At 48.0% G+C, this 8,181-nt stretch overlaps 1 protein-coding gene across 1 annotated transcript in view; it reads left to right on the top strand.

Annotated features, from left to right (window-relative positions):
• The first annotated feature begins 204 nt into the window (after positions 1-204).
• Positions 205-8,181, top strand: part of LOC119461392 (beta-1,4-N-acetylgalactosaminyltransferase bre-4-like) — a 144,599-nt gene continuing 136,622 nt past the window's right edge. The window contains exon 1 of the mRNA XM_037722689.2: positions 205-427. The gene's annotated coding sequence lies outside the window, so the exon portion shown is untranslated. The remainder of the gene's footprint in view (positions 428-8,181) is intronic.

Here is an 8,181-nt window from a genome sequence, read left to right as displayed (position 1 = left end):
CTTCAAGCATTCCTCTCGAAGACCACGCCAAATTTCGAAGACCACGAACACATTAGAGCCTCTGAGATGTGCGCCGCCACATCTCCGAGGCAATGAACGCCAACGCTCAGTGCTTCCACTAGTGGTTTCGTTGTATGCTAGATGGCGGCACCGCGCTTAAGGTTTCGCGCGCTTCGCATCAGATGGCAGCACCGTGGTTTTCGCCGTCGTTCTCGGTCGGTGGATGCGCATGGTGACTGGAAAAATCAGTGAAGTTCGCTGCGTTCGGGCCGCCTCGCAGCAGTTGGCTTGCAATTGTGCGTGTGGTCGTGCGGAACGTCACGAGCGAGGCTCTGTGGAGTACACGCCGGGACGGCATGCAAACAGCGCCGACGTCCCAGTGAGGAACGTGCGACCGAGGAGCGGATTTTCCACTGCCGTCGCTCGGGTGAGCCGCACTCGTGGTTTGTTGTTTTGACACATGATCGGGCGAGCCCCGCTCTCGCCGGCGCTGGGAAGAAAGCGGCTTGCAGGTGACCTCCATTTGTGAAGCGCAACCGTACGCTTTCACCTGTGTGCACTGTCCCGAGTCCGGCTGTAGTGCAGCACAGAGCGCGGAGTTGGTACTCGTCGGTTGCTTTCTTAACGTCCACAGAGGTTTCTCCTAAGCCTACAGGCTCTTCCGTCTGAAACACCCCTGTGCTCTCGGCGAGCTAGCGCGCATCTTCGTTTTCCGCGTGCCCGGGTGTTAGCTTATCTTGCGCCTTGTCTTCTCCTGTTAAGTGACGTTTGTTGCCGTATGTTTGCGCGTATCTTTTCTGGAGGGCGTTGTTATTACTAAATTGTTGCAGCGGCTTCGACGTTGCTGTGCCACGAGCTGGTGACGCAAGCAAGCTTGTTCGACAAGTAACTAATTTTCGAATGAGATAACATTCTGTCATTTAATATCAGTAGTGTAATTTATGTGCGGTGAATCGTTGCTCGACACATGTAGATACGTGCCCCATTTATTGGTGCCGGCACATAAGATGTGCGCCCTCAAGTTTTTATCTCGCTTCTTCCGTTATCGGGCAGTACCTACATACTTGTAATGCGCAGGTATCCACGTGAAAACCCGTTGCAGAACCGTCTATGCACGGTGAGCGCTCGTGTCGTTTGTCGTGACACTGCCGGTGATGGAGCACGTGGTTTTTGCGGCGTCAAGGCTTTCTTAATAGAACGGTCGTGGTCAAGTTGCGTTTTCAACGGCAACTTGATGCGAAACTGGTGCCCCTTTGAAATTTGGTGTGCCGGCCACGCATGGCATGCTAGCGGGTTTGGTAGTTAGTTTCGTGGTTACTGACGTTTGGCGTCGAAAAAAACTATATGCACGCATATGCGCGCGGGGCGTTGCATTGCGAAAGAATTTTCAACAGGTCCTAAGGCTATAACGACAACCAGAAAAGTGCGATGAAAAATGACGAAAACAGTACTGGCGTTACGCCTGGCGAACTTGGCTACTTTCGGTTGCTTCGATTCCTTCGCGAAATCCTTTCTACAAGTGCCGTCTATACGCGCTTCTGCTTTTTTATGTGTTCGGTTTGTCTGGGAACTGGTTCTTCCCCTTTCGGGGGAGCTTTTCTGTCTCCATTGATCGTGTTGGCCTAGAAAAGGGGCTGGTTTTGTGGCTTTTGCGGGACGGGGTAGCTCGTCGCGCGTGGCGGCGGCGAGCGCATGTTTGCGCTTGCGTGCCGCTTTATGTGCAGGCGCAATGACTGTCTGCGCCGCGGCTTTGACTTTCACTTGCCCCCGTTTTGCGCGAATGCCCAACAGCGGTTACCAGAGGCATCCCTGTTTCGACGTGCGAGTAGCGGAAGAAAATCGCAAGCTAGAGAAAAGGCTGTAGCAGACGAAAAAAAAAAAAAAAAAAGCGGCAGTGAATGCCCGGTTTCGTTTGACACGCTTGAATGCTTTTTTCGTGCGCATGTTTTGAGGTTTGTCCTGTCGAACTGTGTTGCCTAGTGACGCGTTATAGTCAGTCGATGGTGCCAATCGAAACTTCGGCGAAGTTTGATCTTATCGTAAACGAAAATCAAAAGACTATTGGCGACGCCACATAGCCCATGGCTTCGTGATATTCGCAGTGTTGAACGCTAATTGCCTTCAAGTATACAAAAACTTTTGTGATGTGTTCGATATTAAGGGATCACGCCTTCTGTTTAATTAACTGACTCAGAAGTACCAGTTCGGCCTCGAGCCTTCTTTGAGTGTTCAAGACAAAATGTGGTCCTTAATGCTAGCTCACTCACAAGCTCAAGTTATTGCTTCACTTCACGTGCACGAGGACAATCGATTTCATACCTGCAAAATAAACCTGGAAATTTAATTTTTAACTTGACCGGCAGTGGACTCCTGCCCCCCCCCCCCCCCCCCCCCAGAAAAAAAAAAAAAAAAGCTAACAGAGGTCAAGATTAAAGGGAGCCAGAAGCCAGAATTGCTTCCGCTGTCTGGCATCCATCTCAAAATTACCTAGCCGCATCATTGGAATCCGTTCAAAACCGAGCCACCCGTTTCATGGCTACAGATTATTCACGGTACACTAGTGTCACTTCCTTGAAGCAAGCAATAAGTCTGCCAACACTGAAGTCACGCCGCATCATATCTCGTTTTTGTTTACTGCACTCCTTCTATTACAATCCACGCCAAGGCACCACCTTCTTAAACCACCATTGCGAACTTCCTCTCGCATAAGTCACAGCTCTGCCATAGCACGTTTACCCAGCCGCTCATCCGCCATGACCACTTCCTTCTTTCCTGATGCAATCGTTTATTGGAATGCGCTCCCTGACCACTTCGTTACCTGTACTGACCGCAAAAAATTTCGTGAATACCTAACAAATCACTTTGAATAACTTTCTGTTCCCAGTGTACATCGTTCATGAACCCATCACAAAAACACGTAATAGTCTACCCTTGTCAGCCCTTCCACCTAGAGTATTTTTTTTTTTTTTTTGTTCACGAACGTATTGCCGCGTTGCTTATTTAAATTCGTAATTTTTGTTTGAAGCCCAAACCGCATTTAAGGCCAAACCCCCTAAGCGCGAAAATGCGCGCGACAGCGACGAGCGACGCGACGTAGATCGCCTTCGCGCAAGCTGTCGCTTGCACGGGCAAACCTCATTCGCGCGACTGCTTCAGCGAGCGATCTCCATTGTTGCTGGCTAGAGGGCGTCTACTCGTACTAAATGTGGCGCGTTGACAGCGGTATGCAGTGTAAAATAATATGTTTTGTTGCACAGTAATACATAAAATTTTTTATCATTGTCCTGTAGTATTTTTTTTATATGCAAGTGCATAAACATTACTTTATTTGCTCGCTGTGTGCACGTGACTCGGGCGTAGAGGAGGAGAGGAGGTCATGGCAATCGACGAAAACCGTGCGTGGAGTAGCCACTGTACGTGGAGATAACCGGCAGTACGTCACTGATGTACATACTGTTCCGGTGTTTTACTATTGGCTGCTTGAGCACAGCTCTTCCGGGCGACGGGCGACGGATTTCAAATTTGAGAAACCGAGCGACCGCGCGATTTCGACCACGCGACACGTCGCGCGAACGGCCTGTTTCGTCGCTCATACCGTCGCTCGTCGCTGTCGCGTGCATTTTCGCGCATATGGGGTTTGGCCTTTACGCGATTTTGTGCGCGACGAGCGACGGCTTCGAGCGACGAAACGGGCCGTCGCGCGAACAGATCGCTCGGTCTTTTCGCTCAATCGCTCGGTTCTAGAAATCTAGAATTCGTCGCTCGTCGCCCGGAAGTGCTATGAGCGACTAGCCAATAGCGCGAAGCCGGAACTGGATATACATCAGTCAAGTACTACCGATTGTCGCACGGAACGAGCAAACGACTAGATTTTGATACGTGCAAGGATAATAACGTAGTGCAAGACCTTTAGAAATATTTATGCTGCTCTTTACACTAAAACACATCAACTTAAATTAATAAAGCAAGCGTCACGCCAGTTTCGGCGAGTATTTGCTTTACTCATACCGGCAACACCGGGGAGACGTCGCTCGAAGTCGTCGCTCGCATGCGGTGCGACTTGTAGGCGACGAGCGACCGCGACAGCCATCTCCATCGCGTCGCTTGTCGCTGTCGCGCGCAAGATCGCGTGAATGCGGTTTATACTTGATTGTTTAAAGTCATACAAAATCAGCAATGTTTCTTTTTTGTTGTTTTGTACGTATCCACTTTTACACATGTTTGTATTGCCCCCCATTGTGTAATGTCTTCGGGCCTTCAAGGTTATAATAAATGAAATGACATGAAATTGTCACCCGAGGCCTCAAAGTTGGAAATGTAGGTGTAGAGTCTAGATGTTGGTGGCACATAACCAACTGTAGCCGATTGTCCGAGCACTGGGTATAAGAAACACAATGTGAAAGAATGTAAACAAACTTTGTTAATAGGTTGTTGAGAATTAAGACAGATTGTAGCTAAAGTTTTTATTAAATTGAAGGAATAAATTAAAGCAATAATACAGCGCAATAAATTTATTTTTTAGAGAGATAACGAAACCTGAAAGGGACAGACAACCGCTTTAGAACATGAATCGAGATAACCCCGCTGATGGAAAGATCGCCTCTCGTATTGGCTAAAACTAGCCCTCTTTTTCTCATTGAAGGTGAATTTACATTTTTAATTCCTCTCTAAATGTCGCGAAAAATGACCCTTTGCGCCCCACACGGCAACAACATGAAGATGCATAAGAGGTCTGTCACGTGACCTTCTGCTAGTGTGCGCGGTTCCTGGTCTTGTCGTTAGTATTGAAATGCAGTACCCTTCTTTCTATCATAAGTTTTTTTTTTTTTTTCTAACTCATAATGTGCAGATAAGCCTTCGTTTTTAGGGAGTAGAAAAGTGGCGCTGCCTTCGCCTCAGTTTTCGATGAGTTTGCTTGGCTTGTCCATCGACAGAGTAACGAGGCTGGGGGCCATCCAGCCATGACGTAGGCGTGTACTTGAAAAAAAAAAACGCGGTACAACTATAAGAAAGGTCTGTACGACCACGCAAACTTATTGTACCAGCCTTTTTACCTTTAAAAGTGGTTGGAAAGGTCAAAATATAGGTGGTTAACCACAGTTGCACTCCGTCCAGTGAAAGCAGGCCGATGGGTGGCTTTCACAATTTACGAGGTGGGCTATCGGCGTCACTATCACTTCTCAGCGTTGCGGGAGGAGGGACTCTTGTTTTTTTAGAGGCTTCTCAGATCGAAAAATTCTGCTTACAAAATATCCGCGTGCTTTTGGAAGTAACCGCTGCAGTTGTATACGCTACCGAGCGTGAGCTTTTCGTTGCGCCGTAAAAAAAACTGGGTCCTTAAAGGGACACTAAAGCAAAACAATAAATCAACTTAGACTGATGAAGTATTCTTGAAAAGCTCTGCTGTTAATTGCACTGCAATAGGTCAATTATTAGAAGTGAAAATGAAGCTAGAAGTTAACTGTTTTGAATTTCGCGCGGTAACCCCAACGTCAGCACTTCAGTGGGACGTCACGTCTTCTAATTTTTTGTATTTGGGCCACGTTGGATCAGTAAAAGTTCGCGAAACTTGCCGTATTCAGTCTTGGGCTCCTTTAGAAACACACCGCTGAAGAATTAACTGAGACCTAGAAGACGCTGTCAAAATTCATGACGTCATGGTGAGCTGGTGCGGGAACTTCAAGGTGGCGTCGCCACTCGCCTTCTTTATTTTTCTTCTCTTTCAGGCTTACCAAGTGGCCGCTCGCGGGGAGATTGTTGTTTTCGGTATTGTGGAAGGGTAATCTGCTGATACAGGATAAATAATTTCCCCCTTTAGTGTCCCTTTAAGAATCGGTTGTCAGTCTCTTTAAGTATTTGATTTTCTTATCGAAATCTCGATGGCATCGCCAACCGTCCTGTCTCTCAGTTATAGCCGTGGGTTGGCGCAAATTCATCACAGCTGTTTGCCTGACTTCCCTCTGCGCGATTGTACAAGCCTGTGCGTATGTTGTTACGCAAGCTTACTGTTTTGTAGTGCAGCTGACCTGCTACCATTCACAATTTCCGTTCATGCAACCGTTTGTGCGTTTGATTTAGGAATATATTCTGAACGTTTGCGATGAGTCAGGAGCATTAGTAAAACGTGCACTTCTTGTTGATGTCCCCCCCCCCCCCCCCCATTCTTTTTTTTTTTTTTTTGATTTTGACATCTGGAGCACCAGCTGTGAATTAGTGGGAAGACAACGGAGTTCGTGTTCAGAATTTCCGGCTGGCTTTGTGACAACGCTAGAAGCGATCGATGCTAGGTTAATGGGTCATGTAACTGCTGACCCATATATGACAGAAAGAAAACTCAAAAGGAAAGAAAGAAAAAAAAAAGGCAAGGTATTGAACTCGGTCGTTAAGTTTTAGCGTTGCGCCTGGGCTCCCTGCACGGTGTTCTAACAATACGCGCCGGTGACATGGCGCGACGATGTATGCGAGACAAATGCGTGTCCGCAGCAGAAACAGCGCCCTGACTGTTCCAGGCGTCTCACAACGCTGGCACGGTGTGGAACGCCCGTTGCGGCTTTACCAGCGTCGTAGCGTCGATGGTGAACGATACGAGACCGAAAGGGAAACCGTCCGCTTTTGTCAGCGCCCGATGAATGAAGAGTAAATAGATTTAGTTGGACGTTTGCCCTTCGTTCCGCTCAGGCCGTTGCATATATGAGCCACAGTGTGATGGTGCACACCAACTGCGGCGCGGGAACGCTAATGCGCGTGCTCACAACGCCCACGCCAGCAGCGGGAGCAAGGACGCTGCCCTGTCTCCGGCCGAGCCGAATGAGACGAGCGTGACATTGTCCTTTTGGCTTCGTCGTTTTTGCAGCCTAACGCACTGCGTGTCTCTGGACGCCTTCGCACCCTCCACGCGCAGGCCGCGCGTGCACCGTTGATACCGGGACAGCACGGCGTCGGCATCAATGCGCCTGGAATGAAAACTTTCGATGTTACAATGGGGGTTTCGAACATCTGCATCGCGACATAGACCTGAGAAGTCCTCTGCGTGAAATTATGGACGTGCAGGTCTTACAGGAATCATACGGCTGATCGACTGGCTGTACCGATATTGTTTAGCTACAATGTCCGTTTGTCGCATGAAGGTCACCGAGCCAGTAATAATAATAATAATAATAATAATAATAATAATAATAATAATAATAATAATAATAATAATAATAATAATAACATAGCTCCGACACAGCTGCGCAGCTCTGAACTAGGGCTGGCAGATTCCATATGTCGACGTATACCCAATATTCTTCCGTATGAAGTTCCGTGATTCGGTTTAATGCGTTGGTTTCCGTACGAAAGATAATACATTGATGGATACGGTCCAACAACTGCTATCTCAACGTAGCGCTTATCTGTTTCATTGCATGTTCCGTGGTTTCTATACTTGCTTTCACATTCTTAACCTTGCTTAGAGCACGTGCGGAGTACTTTAATAATTGTAGTAATAACATAACACGCTGGATTCTGTTCCAGTAGTTGCACACTTCTCGTGTTTACCAGTGAAGTGAACACACAACCGAACACGCTGTTCCGTACGTCGCTTTTAACTATAGCCGAGAGTGGGAAGTGTAGGCTATAGAACCTTGGCGCTAAAAGTAAAACAGTTTTGTTCTTGCCTCTGACGTGTCGCGACACGCGCCTGGCTGCTAGAAACGGCGATGAACGCCCTAACCCCATTTGCGTGACGGGGGGCAGGGGAGGGTTCCTTGACAAGAACCTCGTATACAACCACTCTTGACGGGCGCCACCTGTTGGCTGAGCCGTAATTTTCTTCCCCGAATGCGTTCAACGGCGTCGCGCCCTTTGGTAGCAGTTGAAACATGTGCGCCGTCGCCCGTGACTAAGCGAGTAATTAAATTCTCGCGTTCGTATATCACCTACTCTGGAAAGGACATTTGCTCTCACATACGCCTCTATAGGACTTCGAGTCGTGCAGGTTATCGATATACTTTGCTAATTTGGAAAGTCATCGCAGCACGACCAAGGCAGACGCAAAACAGAAGACGAGACAGCACGGGCGCTCCACTAACAGGTGATTTATTAATCACTAAAAGACTCGGGCCAATACTTACACCCAGAACTGTTCGTAAGAGCGTATTCAACCAATCGCAATGATGAACATATCGAAGACATCCCGCCAAT

This window comes from Dermacentor silvarum, chromosome 8 (genome assembly GCF_013339745.2).
Source record: "Dermacentor silvarum isolate Dsil-2018 chromosome 8, BIME_Dsil_1.4, whole genome shotgun sequence".
In the NCBI taxonomy this organism is placed as follows: Eukaryota; Metazoa; Arthropoda; class Arachnida; order Ixodida; family Ixodidae; genus Dermacentor; species Dermacentor silvarum.
This window is presented reverse-complemented; position numbering and strand designations above follow the sequence as displayed.